Here is a 16,948-nt window from a genome sequence, read left to right as displayed (position 1 = left end):
GGAATCTGGAGCGAGGATCAGGAGTGGAGTATGGAGCGAGGATCAGGAGTGGAGTCTGGAGCGAGGATCAGGAGTGGAGTCTGGAGCGAGGATCAGGAGTGGAGTGGAGTCTGGAGCGAGCATCAGGAGTGGAGTCTGGAGCGAGGATCAGGAGTGGAGTCTGGAGCGAGGATCAGGAGTGGAGTCTGGAGCGAGGGTCAGGTGTGGAGTGGAGTCTGGAGCGAGGATCAGGGGTGGAGTCTGGAGCGAGGATCAGGAGTGGGGTCTGGATCAAAGTGCCAGCAGCCCCGAATCATCAACGACTACTTCAGGCTTTGCGTTCGTATCGTAGTTTGTGGCGGGGGGGTTCCTACGTTTCACGAGCGATGTACATAACAGAAGTTGGTTTTTGTGCGTGTGCTAGAACCAGTGACGAATTGGCACGTTTTGTTCACGCGACAAACCTTACCCCAATTGGCCGTGTCGGGTGGTGGCGGGTTTTAACGACACATTTAATACAAATTTCGATTTAAAGCTTTTGCGACTGCAAGGATTCATCATCTTTGGTTCTTTCGGTAAAGTCACCACGTAGAATGAGAATAAAATAATAAAATAAGACGATACAATTCTCACGACGTTTCGGACGACAATTCTGTTCTTTCCCCTGAAGAAGGCTACTTGTGTTGTAGCCGTAACGTCGTGAGAATTTTACTGTCCTATTTTATTTTATTATTTTACTCTCATTCTACGCGACTTGACCGAAATGTTTAATATATTTGCTCGATCAAACCCAAAAACAACAACAACTCTTATGAGACCTCCTTTGCCAGTAACAAGATATAGGAATAGGTTTTACCCCTTTTAACTGGCACACAAAAACTGACACCTTTATTCAAGGCATCATGGTTGCAATAACCACAACACAAGCAGTCAAAACGCAATAAAAAAGACAACTCTGATAATAATATGCACTGTCCTTGAATTTGATTGGTCCACACCCGAGAGCTTTTCTTAGAGCCTAGTCTCCGTTGGTGTTGGACCAGAAGACGCCAAAAGGCGTACTGTTTTTGAGTTGTACGCCTTTTGGCGTCTTCTGGTCCAACACCAATGGAGACTAGGCTCTAAGAAAAGCTGTCTCGGGTGTGGAACAATCAAATTCAAGGACAGTGCCAATATTATTATTATCAGAGTTGTCTTTTTTTGATTGCGTTTTGACTGCTTGTGTTGTGGTTATTGCAAACATGATGTCTTGAATAAAGGTGCCAGTTAAAAGGGTAACACCTATTCCAACAACAACTCTGTTCCGCTTTTACAAACGGTTGCGTTGCTACTAGAATTCGTGTTCTAACGTCGGGAGTTGTGGGCTGGGTATGAGGAAGGGGGAGGGGTTGTTGTGTTCACGCCGCCTCCTACAGACTCCCTCGCGTCTCCTGCGTGCTCGCAACAACAACAACAGCAGCAGCAGCAAAGAGAGGGGTCGTGGGTGAAACCCAGGCGTTCCCAGCAGGAGCACCGAGTTTGAGTTACAAAGACGGTCGCTCTCGGTTCGAACTGCGCGCAAACCCTCCGTGTGTGTGTGTGTCACTGTGTGTCACTGTGTGTGTGTCATTGTGTGTGTGTGTCACTGTGTGTCACTGTGTGTGTGTGTGTGTCACTGTGTGTGTGTCACTGTGTGTGTGTCACTGTGTGTGTGTGTGTGTGTCACTGTGTGTGTGTGTCACTGTGTGTGTGTGTGTCACTGTTATGGGGAGCGATAGTGTAGCGGTTAGCGCGCTGCGCTATGAACCTGGCGACCCGGGTTCGATTCCCGCTCACGGCCAACACCAGTGACGATTATCGGAACCGGTCCCGGGCCTCCCCTAGGTCGACTCAGCCTCAAATGAGTACCTGGTGCGGTGTGTAAACATTGCCACTAGGGAGACAAAGGCGGTCGGGCGTGGTGCTGGCCACCCACCCCCTCGTGTACCGTTCCGGCCTTCATAGGTGCTCGCTAACAGCACTTGCCCCTACAGTCTGTTAAGGCTATATGGGGGATCTTTGTCTTTGTCTTTGTTGTGTGTCACTGTGTGTGTGTGTGTCACTGTGTGTGTGTGTGTCACTGTGTGTGTGTGTGTCACTGTGTGTGTGTGTGTCACTGTGTGTGTGTGTGTCACTGTGTGTGTGTGTGTCACTGTGTGTGTGTGTGTGTGTCCGCCGTGCGCCGGTGTCTGGGCTGCGTCGTCGTCGGAGAATCCGGGGCCGGTGTCTGGGGCACCCGGTAAAAACCGAATAAATCCTCTGGCACGAATCCAACGCTTCTTTTACAAACGTCGCGTTTTTATCCGTGATTTGTGTCTGTTTGTCGTGAGTCGGAGGTGCTGGGCTGGGGGGCTGGGGGGCTGGGGGGGGTGGGTGTTGTGTTAACGCCGTGTCTTGCAGACTCCCTCGCGTCTCCTGCGTGCTCGCAACAACAGCAGCAGCAGCAAAGGGGGAGAGAGAGATCATCGGTGAACCCAGGGTGGTTACAGGAGCCCCAAGTCTGCCTCGCGCAGATGTCTCTTGGGTTGGAACCCCAACGGGGCAGAGATCCCAGGCAGTGACAAGACAGGGAGCCAGGTCTGCGTCTTTGATGTCTCGGTTCAAGTGCAGAGGAAGGAAGTGCAAACGGTGGAATTGGCGGTGGATACGGGCAGTTAGCGGACCTCCTGGTAACACCGCAACTCCTTTGGCCGTGCGTTTGAATTTGCCTCGCTGCTGCTACTACTACAGGATTTGTTTGTATCAGGGAGGGGGGACGGGCTCCTAACGTTCTGTGTTACAGGACCCCAGCAGTTGTGCCTAGCGCAGACGTCTCTGTTCAACTCCATGCAATTCCTTACTGGAACTCCACACAGCCTCGGTGCTACTCAACGCAACCTTGATGCAACGTCAACACCGTCTATCAGGGAGTGTCAATGTCTCTTGCTACCCACAGCAACATTATTACTATGCAATGGTCATCAGCAGTGCTGCTAGGTAGCCACGAGTGTGAACACGAAGGTTGTGTTTATCGTTGTCAAGGCTCAGCAGGTGGTGGTGGTGGTGAATCGGAAACGCAAGCTGATGCACAGAGCAAGCAGCCGCACTGCTGTACAACACCAACCCAGACCTGGGTGGAAGGCGGGAGAAGCCGTACGGCCTTTACCATCCACCAGGGAGTGTCAATGACTCTTGTACTTCCCACACGGCAACATTATTTATCAATGGCAGTGAGCCTTGGCTGTGTAGCCCACACGTTGACACACGGAGGTCGTATTTATCATTGTCAAGGCTGAGCGGGTGATGGTGGCGCTGGGCGGAATGGGAGAAACGCAACCTCCTACTGCTGTTACAACCCAGTCCTGGACAGGAGAGGCCAGAGACGACCAACGGCTTCCATCAGGGAGTGTCAATGTCTTTCGCTACCCACAGCAGCAGCATTATTTATTATCAATGGCAATGAGCCGTGCTCTGTAGCCACGCGTAAGCATCATGGAGGTTGTGTTTTATTATTGTCAAGGCTGAGCGGGTGGTGGTGGTGGTGATGGGGAATCGGACACGCTGGCATCCGTTCCTGCCACCCCCAACTTTGAGAAAGATGGCTGGGCGAGTTCTCAACCCAGGTAACCGTGCGAGTCTCCGGCCCGATCCTCGGCCTTGCTCACCAATCGAGCGATTAGTTTTCATAATTGGCCACGCGGGGAAAAGTTGTCAGGAGGACTTTGAAAGTTTTTAACGAGTCAATACTTGAAGCCTAGTTATAGAATAACCACAGCATGAAGTTTACGTAATGTGACTTAAAGTTTGAAATCAATGTTTTCTTACGGCTATCCTGAATATTTCCCTTAGCCAGGAACGGGCGTTGATGGTGACATTGCTAGCAAGCGGTGTGCAGTGTTGGCCATTGTGGCTCTGGGGTGGTGGGTGGGGGGAGGGGCTCCTAACGTTCTATGTTACAGGACCCCAGCAGTTGTGCCTAGAGCAGACGTCTCTGTTCAACTCCACGCAACTTCCTCAGTGCCACTCCACGTTACCTCGGTGCAACTTTACGTAACCTCAACACCTTCACGCAACCTTGCTCCAACTCCTCGCAACTTCAGTGCAACTCCACATGGCCTCAGTTACAACTCCACACAACCTCAGTGCAACTCCTCCACACAACCTCGGTGCAACTCCACGTTACCTCGATGCAACTCCACGTAACCTCGGAACAATTTCATTCAACCTTGCTCCAACTCCTCGCAACTTCAGTGCCATCCGTTGCTTTCAAGTTTGGGACTGGGACTTGGGGGAGGGTGGGGGGGGGGGTCTCTAATTCGCTGTCTTCTAGAATTCCCATCCAGCGTCTCTTGACTCAAAACATTCCCGCCAGAGCTCCTCCAAGCAACAGTCTCTCACGTGGTCACAGCCAAGTCCTGGACAGGGGAGGCTTGAGAAAACCAACACCGTCAGGGAGTGTCAATGTCTGTTGCTACCCACAACAGCAACATTATTACTATGAAATGGTCATGAGCAGTGCTGCTAGGTAGCCACGAGTGTGAACACGGAGGTTGTGTTTATCATTGTCAAGGCTGAGCGGGTGGTGGTGGTGGTGATGGGGAATCGGACACGCTAGCATCCGTTCCTACCACCCCCAACTTTGAGAAAGATGTCTCTGGGCGACTTCTCAACCCAGGTAACCGTGCGAGTCTCCGGCCCGATCCTCGGCCTTGCTCACCAAACGAGTGATTAGTTTTCGTAATTGGAAACGCGGGGAAAAGTTGTCAGGAGGACTTTGAAAGTTTTTAACGAGTCAAAACTTGAAGCCTAGTTAGAGAATAACCACAGCATGAAGTTTAGATCATGTGACCTGAAGATTGCAATCAATGTTTTCTTACGACTATCCTGCATATTTACCTAAGCCAGGAGTGGAGTCTGGAGCGAGGATCAGGAGTGAAGTGGAGTCTGGAGCGAGGATCAGGAGTTGAGTGGAGTCTGGAGCGAGGATCAGGAGTGGAGTGGAGTCTGGAGCGAGGATCAGAAGTGGAGTCTGGAGGGAGGATCAGGAGTGGAGTATGGAGTGAGGATCTGGAGCGAGGATCAGGAGTGGAGTCTGGAGCGAGAATCAGAAGTGGAGTCTGGAGCGAGGATCTGGAGCGAGGATCAGGAGTGGAGTCTGAAGTGAGGATCAGGAGTAGAGTCTGGAGCGAGGATCAGGAGTGGAGTGGAGTCTGGAGTGAGGATCAGGAGTGGAGTCTGTAGCGAGGATCAGGAGTGGAGTGGAGTCTGGAGCGAGGATAAGGAGTGGAGTCTGGAGCGAGGATCAGGAGTGGAGTGGAGTCTGGAGTGAGGATCAGGAGTGGAGTCTGGAGCGAGGATCAGAAGTGGAGTCTGGAGGGAGGATCAGCAGTGGAGTATGGAGTGAGGATCTGGAGCGAGGATCAGGAGTGGAGTCTGGAGCGAGGATCAGGAGTGGAGTCTGGAGCGAGGATCAGCAGTGGAGTATGGAGTGAGGATCTGGAGCGAGGATCAGGAGTGGAGTCTGGAGCGAGGATCAGGAGTGGAGTCTGGAGCGAGGATCAGGAGTGGAGTGGAGTCTGGAGTGAGGATCAGGAGTGGAGTCTGGAGCGAGGATCAGGATTGGAGTGGAGTCTGGAGCGAGGATCGGAGTGGAGTGGAGTCTGGAGCGAGGAACAGGAGTGGAGTCTGGAGCGAGGATCAGGAGTGGAGTCTGGAGCGAGGATCAGGAGTGGAGTCTGGAGCGAGGATCAGGAGTGGAGTGGAGTCTGGTGCGAGGATCAGGAGTGGAGTCTGGAGCGAGGATCAGGAGTGGAGTCTGGAGCGAGGATCAGGAGTGGAGTCTGGAGCGAGGATCTGGAGTGGAGTCTGGAGCGAGGATCAGGAGTGGAGTCTGGAGTGAGGATCTGGAGCGAGGATCAGGAGTGGAGTCTGGAGTGAGGATGAGGAGCGGAGTCTGGAGCAGGGATCCGGAGTGGAGTCTGGAGCAAGGATCCAGAGTGGAGTCTGGAGCGAGGATCAGGAGTGGAGTCTGGAGCAGGGATCCGGAGTGGAGTCTTGAGCTAGGGTCAGGAGTGGAGTCTGGAGTCTGGAGCGAGGATCTGGAGTGGAGTGGAGTCTGGAACGAGGATCCGGAGTGGAGTCTTGAGCGAGGATCAGGAGTGGAGTGGAGTCTGTAGCGAGGATCAGGAGTGGAGTGGAGTCTGGAGCGAGGATCCGGAGTGGAGTCTGGCGCGAGGATCAGGAGTGGAGTGGAGTCTGGAGCGAGGATCAGGAGTGGAGTCTGGAGCGAGGATCAGGAGTGGAGTCTGGAGCGAGGATCAGGAGTGGAGTCTGGAGCGAGGCTCAGGAGTGGAGTCTGGAGCGAGGATCAGGAGTGGAGTGGAGTCTGGAGCAATGATGATTAGTGATTAATGTCTGTTGCTACCCACAGCAGCAACATTATTACTATGAAATGGTCATGAGCAGTGCTGCTAGGTAGCCACGAGTGTGAACACGGAGGTTGTGTTTATCATTGTCAAGGCTGAGCGGGTGGTGGTGGTGGTGATGGGGAATCGGACACGCTTGCATCCGTTCCTGCCACCCGCAACTTTGAGAAAGATGTCTGGGCAAGTTCTCAACCCAGGTAACCGTGCGAGTCTCCGGCCCAATCCTCGGCCTTGCTCATCAATCGAGCGATTAGTTTTCGTAATTGGAAACGCAGGGAATCGTTGTCAGGAGGAAGTTGAAAGTTTGAATGGAGGCAAAACTTGAAACCTTCATTTACAAATAACCACAGCATGCAGTTTAGGTAATGTGACCTGAAGATTGAAATCAATGTTTTCTTACGGCTATCCTGCATATTTACCTAAGCCAGGAGTGGAGTCTGGAGCGAGGATCAGGAGTGAAGTGGAGTCTGGAGCGAGGATCAGGAGTTGAGTGGAGTCTGGAGCGAGGATCAGGAGTGGAGTGGAGTCTGGAGCGAGGATCAGGAGTGGAGTATGGAGTGAGGATCTGGAGCGAGGATCAGGAGTGGAGTCTGGAGCGAGAATCAGAAGTGGAGTCTGGAGCGAGGATCTGGAGTGAGGATCAGGAGTGGAGTCTGAAGTGAGGATCAGGAGTGGAGTCTGAAGTGAGGATCAGGAGTGGAGTCTGGAGCGAGGATCAGGAGTGGAGTCTGGAGCGAGCATCAGGAGTGGAGTCTGGAGCGAGCATCAGGAGTGGAGTCTGGAGCGAGGATCAGGAGTGGAGTGGAGTCTGGAGCGAGGATCAGGAGTGGAGTCTGGAGCGAGGATCAGGAGTGGAGTCTGGAGCGAGGATCAGGAGTGGAGTCTGGAGTGAGGATCAGGAGTGGAGTCTGGAGTGAGGATCAGGAGTGGAGTCTGGAGCAGGGATCCGGAGTGGAGTCTTGAGCTAGGGTCAGGAGTGGAGTCTGGAGTCTGGAGCGAGGAACAGGAGTGGAACCTGGAGCGAGGACCTGGAGTGGAGTGTGACGCGAGGATCAGGAGTGGAGTCTGGAGCGAGGGTCAGGTGTGGAGTGGAGTCTGGAGCGAGGATCAGGAGTGGAGTCTGGAGCGAGGATCAGGAGTGGAGTGGAGTCTGGAGCGAGGATCAGGAGTGGAGTATGGAGCGAGGATCAGGAGTGGAGTCTGGAGCGAGGATCAGGAGTGGAGTCTGGAGCGAGGATCAGGAGTGGAGTCTGGAGCGAGGATCAGGAGTGGAGTCTGGAGCGAGGATCTGGAGTGGAATCTGGAGCAAGGATCAGGAGTGGAGTCTGGAGTGAGGATCTGGAGCGAGGATCAGGAGTGGAGTCTGGAGCGAGCATCAGGAGTGGAGTCTGGAGCGAGCATCAGGAGTGGAGTCTGGAGCGAGGATCAGGAGTGGAGTCTGGGGCGAGGATCAGGAGTGGAGTCTGGAGAGAGGATCAGGAGTGGAGTCTGGAGCGAGGATCAGGAGTGGAGTGGTGTCTGGAGCGAGGATCAGGAGTGGAGTGGTGTCTGGAGCGAGGATCAGGAGTGGAGTGGAGTCTTGAGCGAGGATCAGGAGTGGAGTGGAGTCTGGAGCGAGGATCAGGAGTGGAGTGGAGTCTGGAGCGAGGATCAGGAGTGGAGTCTTGAGCGAGGATCAGGAGTGGAGTGGAGTCTGGAGCGAGGATCAGGAGTGGAGTGGAGTCTGGAGCGAGGATCAGGAGTGGAGTCTGGAGTGAGGATCTGGAGCGAGGATCAGGAGTGGAGTCTGGAGAGAGGATCAGGAGTGGAGTTTGGAGCGAGCATCAGGAGTGGAGTCTGGAGCGAGCATCAGGAGTGGAGTCTGGAGCGAGCATCAGGAGTGGAGTCTGGAGCGAGCATCAGGAGTGGAGTCTGGAGCGAGCATCAGGAGTGGAGTCTGGAGCGAGGATCAGGAGTGGAGTCTGGAGCGAGGATCAGGAGTGGAGTCTGGAGCGAGGATCAGGAGTGGAGTCTGGAGCGAGGATCAGGAGTGGAGTCTGGAGCGAGGATCAGGAGTGGAATCTGGAGCGAGGATCAGGAGTGGAGTCTGGAGCGAGGATGAGGAGTGGAGTATGGAGCGAGGATGAGGAGTGGAGTATGGAGTGAGGATCAGGAGTGGAGTGGAGTCTGGAGCGAGGATCAGGAGTGGAGTGGAGTCTGGAGCGAGGATCAGGAGTGGAGTCTGGAGCGATGATCAGGAGTGGAGTCTGGAGCAAGGATCAGGAGTGGAGTGGAGTCTGGAGTGAGAATCAGGAGTGGAGTCTGGAGCGAGCATCAGTAGTGGAGTCTGGAGCGAGGATCAGGATTGGAGTCTGGAGCGAGGATGAGGAGTGGAGTATGGAGTGAGGATCAGGAGTGGAGTATGGAGTGAGGATCAGGAGTGGAGTATGGAGTGAGGATCAGGAGTGGAGTGGAGTATGGAGCGAGGATCAGGAGTGGAGTCTGGAGCGAGGATCAGGAGTGGAGTCTGGAGCGAGGATCGAGGATCAGGAGTGGAGTCTGGAGCGATGATCAGGAGTGGAGTCTGGAGCAAGGATCAGGAGTGGAGTGGAGTCTGGAGTGAGAATCAGGAGTGGAGTCTGGAGCGAGCATCAGTAGTGGAGTCTGGAGCGAGGATCAGGAGTAGAATCTGGAGCGAGGATCAGGAGTGGAGTCTGGAGCGAGGATGAGGAGTGGAGTCTGGAGCGAGGATGAGGAGTGGAGTATGGAGTGAGAATCAGGAGTGGAGTATGGAGTGAGGATCAGGAGTGGAGTCTGGAGCGAGGATCAGGAGTGGAGTCTGGAGTGAGGATCAGGATTGGAGTCTGGAGCGAGGATCAGGAGTGGAGTCTGGAGAGAGGATCAGGAGTGGAGTCTGGAGCGAGGATCAGGAGTGGAGTCTGGAGCGAGGATCAGGAGTGGAGTCTGGAGCGAGGATCTGGAGTGGAGTATGGAGCGAGGATCAGGAGTGGAGTCTGGATCAAAGTGCCAGCAGCCCCGAATCATCAACGACTACTTCAGGCTTTGCGTTCGTATCGTAGTTTGTGGCGGGGGGGTTCCTAACGTTTCACGAGCGATGTACATAACAGGAGTTGGTTTTTGTGCGTGTGCTAGAACCAGTGACGAATTGGCACGTTTTGTTCACGCGACAAACCTTACCCCAATTGGCCGTGTCGGGTGGTGGCGGGTTTTAACGACACATTTAATACAAATTTCGATTTAAAGCTTTTGCGACTGCAAGGATTCATCATCTTTGGTTCTTTCGGTAAAGTCACCACGTAGAATGAGAATAAAATAATAAAATAAGACGATAAAATTATCACGACGTTTCGGACGACAATTCTGTTCTTTCCCCTGAAGAAGGCTACTTGTGTTGTAGCCGTAACGTCGTGAGAATTTTACTGTCCTATTTTATTTTATTATTTTACACTCATTCTACGCGACTTGACCGAAACGTTTAATATATTTGCTCGATCAAACCCAAAAACAACTCTTATGAGACCTCCTTTGCCAGTAACAAGATATAGGAATAGGTTTTACCCCTTTAACTGGCACACAAAAACTGACACCTTTATTCAAGGCATCATGGTTGCAATAACCACAACACAAGCATTCAAAACGCAATAAAAAAGACAACTCTGATAATAATATGCACTGTCCTTGAATTTGATTGGTCCACACCCGAGAGACAGCTTTTCTTAGAGCCTAGTCTCCGTTGGTGTTGGACCAGAAGACGCCAAAAGGCGTACTGTTTTTGAGTTGTACGCCTTTTGGCGTCTTCTGGTCCAACACCAATGGAGACTAGGCTCTAAGAAAAGCTGTCTCGGGTGTGGAACAATCAAATTCAAGGACAGTGCCAATATTATTATTATCAGAGTTGTCTTTTTTGGATTGCGTTTTGACTGCTTGTGTTGTGGTTATTGCAAACATGATGCCTTGAATAAAGGTGCCAGTTAAAAGGGTAACACCTATTCCAACAACAACTCTGTTCCGCTTTTACAAACGGTTGCGTTGCTACTAGAATTCGTGTTCTCACGTCGGGAGTTGTGGGCTGGGTATGAGGAAGGGGGAGGGGTTGTTGTGTTCACGCCGCCTCCTACAGACTCCCTCGCGTCTCTTGCGTGCTCACAACAACAACAGCAGCAGCAAAGAGAGGGGTCGTGGGCGAAACCCAGGCGTTCCCAGCAGGAGCACCGAGTTTGATGATTTACACAGACGGTCGCTCTCGGTTCGAACTGCGCGCAAACCCTCCGTGTGTGTGTCACTGTGTGTGTGTCACTGTGTGTGTGTGTCACTGTGCGTGTGTGTGACACTGTGTGTGTGTTTGTGTGTGTGTCACTGTGTGTGTGTGTCACTGTGTGTGTGTGTCACTGTGTGTGTGTGTCACTGTGTGTGTGTGTCACTGTGTGTGTGTGTCAGTCACTGTGTGTGTGTGTCAGTCACTGTGTGTGTGTGTCAGTCACTGTGTGTGTGTGTCAGTGTGGGGAGCGGTAGTGTAGTGGTTAGCGCGCTGCGCTATGAACCTGGCGACCCGGGTTCGATTCCCGCTCACGGCCAACACCAGTGACGATTATCTGAACCGGTCCCGGGCCTCCCCTAGGTCGACTCAGCCTCAAATGAGTACCTGGTGCGGTGTGGAAACATCGCCACTAGGGAGACAAAGGCGGTCGGGCGTGGTGCTGGCCACCCACCCCCTCGTGTACCGTTCTGGCCTTCATAGGTGCTCGCTAACAGCACTTGCCCCTACAGTCTGTTACAGGCTATATGGGGGATCTTTGTCTTATCTTTGTGTGTGTCAGTCACTGTGTGTGTCAGTCACTGTGTGTGTCAGTCACTGTGTGTCACTGTGTGTGTGTCACTGTGTGTGTCACTGTGTGTGTGTCACTGTGTGTGTCACTGTGTGTGTGTCCGTCGTGCGCCGGTGTCTGGGCGGCGTCGTTGTCGTCGGAGAATCCGGGGCCGGTGTCTGGGGCACCCGGTAAAAACCGAATAAATCCTCTGGCACGAATCCAACGCTTCTTTTACAAACGTCGCGTTTTTATCCGTGATTTGTGTTCGTTTGTCGTGAGTCGGAGGTGCTGGGCTGGGGGGCAGGGGGGGCGGTGTTGTGTTAACACCGTGTCTTGCAGACTCCCTCGCGTCTCCTGCGTGCTCGCAACAACAGCAGCAGCAGCAGCAAAGGGGGAGAGAGAGATCATCGGTGAACCCAGGGCGGTTACAGGAGCCCCAAGTCTGCCTCACGCAGATGTCTCTTGGATTGGAACCCCAACGGGGCAGAGATCCCAGGCAGTGACAGGACAGGGAGCCAGGTCTGCGTCTCGATGTCTCGGTTCAAGTGCAGAGGAAGGAAGTGCAAACGGTGGAATCGGCGCTGGATACGGGCAGTTAGCGGACCTCCTGGTAACACCGCAACTCCTTTGGCCGTGCGTTTGAATTTGCCTCGCTGCTGCTACTACTACTACAGGATTTGTTTGTATCGGGGAGGGGGGAGGGGCTCCTAACGTTCTGTGTTACAGGACCCCAGCAGTTGTGCCTAGCGCAGACGTCTCTGTTCAACTCCACGCAACTTCCTTACTGGAACTCCACACAGCCTCGGTGCTACTCAACGCCATCAGGGAGTGTCAATGTCTCTCGCTACCCACAGCAGCATTCTTTATTATCAATGGCAATGAGCCGTGCTCTGTAGCCACGCGTGAGCATCATGGAGGTTGTGTTTTATTATTGTCAAGGCTGAGCGGGTGGTGGTGGTGGTGATGGGGAATCGGACACGCTGGCATCCGTTCCTGCCACCCCCAACTTTGAGAAAGATGTCTGGGCGAGTTCTCAACCCAGGTAACCGTGCGAGTCTCTGGCCCGATCCTCGGCCTTGCTCACCAAACGAGCGATTAGTTTTCGTAATTGGAAACGCGGGGAAAAGTTGCCAGGAGGACGTTGAAAGTTTTAATCGACGCAAAACTTGAAACCTTTATTTGCAAATGACCACAGCGTGAAGTTTACGTAACGTGACCTGAAGATTGAAATCAATGTTTTTTTACTGCTATTCTGAATATTTCCCTACGGCAGGAAAGGGCGTTGGTGGTGACATTTCTAGCGAGCGGTGTGCAGTGTTGACCATTGTGGCTCTGGGGTGGTGAGTGGGGGGAGGGGCTCCTAACGTTCTATGTTACAGGACCCCAGCAGTTGTGCCTAGCGCAGACGTCTCTGTTCAACTCCACGCAACTTCCTCAGTGCAACTCCACACGGCCTCAGTGCAACTTGACGTAACCTCAGAACAATTTAATTCAACCTTGCTACAACTCCTTGTAACTTCAGTGCAACTCCACGCGTTCTCTGTGCAACTCCCAAGCAACCTCGCGACATCGTACAAGGGGACAGCAAGAGGGAAGGAAGCGCCAATTGCTCCTCTATCATCGGCCATTCCACGCAGTTAACGGGACCCGGTAACACCGTAAATACTTTGACATTCACATTTGCCTTGCTGCTGCTACTACTACAGGCCTTGTGTTTGTATCAGGGGGAGTGGGGGGGGGATCTCTAACGTTCTGTCTTCCAGAATCCTCTCCCTGGTCTACTCTGAACCATCTCTGCACAGCTCCAAACAAAGGAAGCTCCCAACAGGGCAGAGATTCCAGGCAGTTACAGGAAGGGGAGCCCCACCAGTCCTGCGTTATGACGTCTGTCTCGGTTTCAACTCGGGGGAAACCCTTTGGTGTCGGTCGTGCACGGAACAGCGGAGGAGTGAAGGGCGTGAGGACGTCTGGGGCGTCGTCGGTCGAACCCAGGCAGTTTCCATGGAACCTGGTAACACAGCGACTCCTTTGTCACCCGTTCAAGTTTGTTAACGTTGCTACTGTGTTCGCATCGCTGCTGGGGGGTGGGTTAGTGAGGGGGGGGGGGGGTGTCCTAACGGTTTATCTTCCAGAATCCTCTCCCTGGTCTACTCTCGCTCAAACATCAAACATCTCGGTACAGCTCCAAACCAAGGAAGCCCCAACGGGGCAGAGATCCCAGGCAGTGACGGGACAGGGAGCCAGGTCTGCGTCTTTGATGTCTCGGTTCAAGTGCAGAGGAAGGAAGTGCAAACGGTGGAATCGGCGGTGGATACGGGCAGTTAACGGACCTCCTGGTAACACCGCAACTCCTTTGGCCGTGCGTTTGAATTTGCCTCGCTGCTGCTGCTACTACAGGATTTGTTTGTATCGGGGAGGGGGGAGGGGCTCCTAACGTTCTGTGTTACAGGACCCCAGCAGTTGTGCATAGCACAGACGTCTCTGTTCCAATGCAGGCAATTCCTTACTGGAACTCCACACAGCCTCGGTGCTACTCAACGCAACCTTGATGCAACTCCAACAGCGTCCATCAGGGAGTGTCAATGTCTCTCGCTACCCACAGCAGCAGCATTCTTTATTATCAATGGCAATGAGCCGTGCTCTTTCGCCACGCGTGAGCATCACGGAGGTTGTGTTTTATTATTGTCAAGGCTGAGCGGGTGGTGGTGGTGATGGGGAATCGGACACGCTGGCATCCGTTCCTGCCACCCCCAACTTGGAGAAAGATGTCTGGGCGAGTTCTCAACCCAGGTAACCATGCGAGTCTCCGGCCCGATCCTCGGCCTTGCTCACCAAACGAGCGATGTGGATGTCTATTTGAGGTTTGTTGACGTTTTGGTTTTCGTGATTGGCCACGCGGGAAAAAGTTGTCGGCAGGACTTTGTGAAAGTTTTAATCGAGGCAAAACTTGAAACCTTTATTTTCAAATGACCACAGCATGAAGTTTACATCATGTGACCTGAAGATTGAAATCAATGTTTTCTTACGACTATCCTGAATATTTCCCTAAGCCAGGACATTGTTAGCAAGCGGTGTGCAGTGTTGGCCATTGTGGCTCTGGGGTGGTGGGTGGGGCTCCTAACGTTCTATGTTACAGGACCCCAGCAGTTGTGCCTAGCGCAGACGTCTCTGTTCAACTCCACACAACTTCCTCGGTGCAATTCCACACGGCCTCAATGCAATTCCTCCACATAACCTCGGTGCAACTTTACGTAACCTCAGAACACCTTCATTCAACCTTGCTCCAACTCCTCGCAACTTCAGTGCAACTCCACGTTCTCTGTGCAACTCCCAAGCAACCTCGCGACATCGTACAAGGGGACAACAAGAGGGAAGGAAGCGCAAATTGCTCCTCTATCATCGGCCATTCCAGGCAGTTAACGGGACCTGGTAACACCGTAAATACTTTGACATTCACATTTGCCTAGCTACTACTACTACAGGCCTTGTGTTTGTATCAGGGGGGAGTGGGGGGGGGTCTCTAACGTTCTGTCTTCCAGAATCCTCTCCCTGGTCTACTCTCGCTCAAACATCAAACATCTCGGTACAGCTCCAAACCGAGGAAGCCCCAACGGGGCAGAGATCCCAGGCAGTGACGGGACAGGGAGCCAGGTCTGCGTCTTTGTCTCGGTTCAACTCCACGCGGCTTCGTGTTGTTGCAAGCGGAGTGGAGGGCGTGCAGATGTCTGGGGCGTCGTCGGGAGAATCCAGGCCGTTAACGGGACACCTGGTAAAGTTAAAACGCCGTTGCCATTCGCATTATCAACGACTACTTCAGGCTTTGCGTTCGTATCGGAGTTGGGGGGGGGGGGGGTCGTCTTAACACCGTGTCTTCCAGAATCCCTCGCGTCTCCTGCGTCCTCACCACGCCAGCAAAGAGGGGGAAGAGAGATCATCGGTGAATCCAGGCAGTGGCAAGAGCTCAAGTCTAACTTACACAGACGTCTCTCTCGCTTCCAGCTCCACGCAAACCCTCTCGTGCGTCCCGTGAAGGAAGTGCGGATGTCTGGGGCGTCGTCGGGAAAACCCAGGCAGTTAACGGACCTCCTGGTAAAACCGCAGCTCCTGGGCCATCCGTTGCTTTCAAGTTTGTTGACTGTGGCAGTTGGGGGAGGGGGGGTTCCTTTAACGCTGCAACCTGCAGACTCCTCCACCCGTCTACTCGCGGAGGAGGAGGCCCAAAGTCTTCGTCGGCGATTCCAGGCGGTTGTACCGGTACCTGGCGACACCAGAAATACTTTGGCGTCTGTTTTAATTGGCCTAGCTAATACCAGAGTTGTGTTTGTATCGGCAGTTGGGGGGGGGGGGGTACTCTAACGTTCTGCCTTCCAGAATCCTCCCCGGGTCTACTCTCCTACTCGCTTTGAACATCATCTCAACATCTCGGTACAGCTCCAAACCAAGGAAGTCCCAATGGGGCAAAGATCCCAGACAGTGACAGGACAGGGAGCCAGGTCTGCGTCTTTGATGTCTCGGTTCAAGTGCAGAGGAAGGAAGTGCAAACGGTCGAATCGGCGGTGGATACGGGCAGTTAACAGACCTCCTGGTAACACCGCAACTCCTTTGGCCGTGCGTTTGAATTTGCCTCGCTGCTACTACTACTACAGGATTTGTTTGTATCGTGGAGCGGGGAGGGGCTCCTAACGTTCTGTGTTACAGGACCCCAGCAGTTGTGCCTAGCGCAGACGTCTCTGTTCAACTCCACGCAATTCCTTACTGGAACTCCACACAGCCTCGGTGCTACTCAACGCAACCTTGATGCAACGTCAACACCATCTATCAGGGAGTGTCAATGTCTCTTGCTACCCACAGCAACATTATTACTATGCAATGGTCATGAGCAGTGCTGCTAGGTAGCCACGAGTGTGAACACGGAGGTTGTGTTTATCATTGTCAAGGCTCAGCAGGTGGTGGTGGTGGTGGTGAAATCGGAAACGCAAGCTGATACACAGAGCAAGCAGCCGCACTGCTGTACGACACCAACCCAGCCCTGGGTGGAAGGCGGGAGAAGCCGTACGGCCTTTACCATCCACCAGGGAGTGTCAATGACTCTTGTACTTCTCACATGGCAACATTATTTATCAATGGCAGTGAGCCTTGGCTGTGTAGCCCACACGTGGACATACGGAGGTCGTGTTTATCATTGTCAAGGCCGAGCGGGTGATGGTGGCGCTGGGCGGAATGGGAGAAACACAACCCCCTACTGCTGTTACAACCCAGTCCTGGACAGGAGAGGCCAGAGACGACCAACAGCGTCCATCAGGGAGTGTCAATGTCTCTCGCTACCCACAGCAGCAGCATTCTTTATTATCAATGGCAATGAGCCGTGCTGTGTAGCCACGCGTGAGCATCACGGAGGTTGTGTTTTATTATTGTCAAGGCTGAGCGGGTGATGGGGAATCGGACACGCTGGCATCCGTTCCTGCCACCCCCAACTTTGAGAAAGATGTTTCTTGGCGAGTTCTCAACCCAGGTAACCGTGCGAGTCTCCGGCCGGATCCTCGGCCTTGCTCACCAAACGAGCGATTAGTTATCGTAATTGGCCACGCGTGGAAAAGTTGTCAGGAGGACTTTGAAAGTTTTTAACGAGTCAATACTTGAAGCCTAGTTATAGAATAACCACAGCATGAAGTTTCCGTAATGTGACCTGAAGATTGAAATTAATGTTTTCTTACGGCTGTCCCGAATAGTTGTGTAAGC

This window comes from Petromyzon marinus (genome assembly GCF_048934315.1).
Source record: "Petromyzon marinus isolate PM22_M1 ecotype Great Lakes invasive population chromosome 78 unlocalized genomic scaffold, UKy_Petmar_22M1.pri1.0 chr78_unloc.3, whole genome shotgun sequence".
Classification (NCBI taxonomy): Eukaryota; Metazoa; Chordata; class Hyperoartia; order Petromyzontiformes; family Petromyzontidae; genus Petromyzon; species Petromyzon marinus.
Note: the sequence above shows the minus strand (reverse complement) of the source record.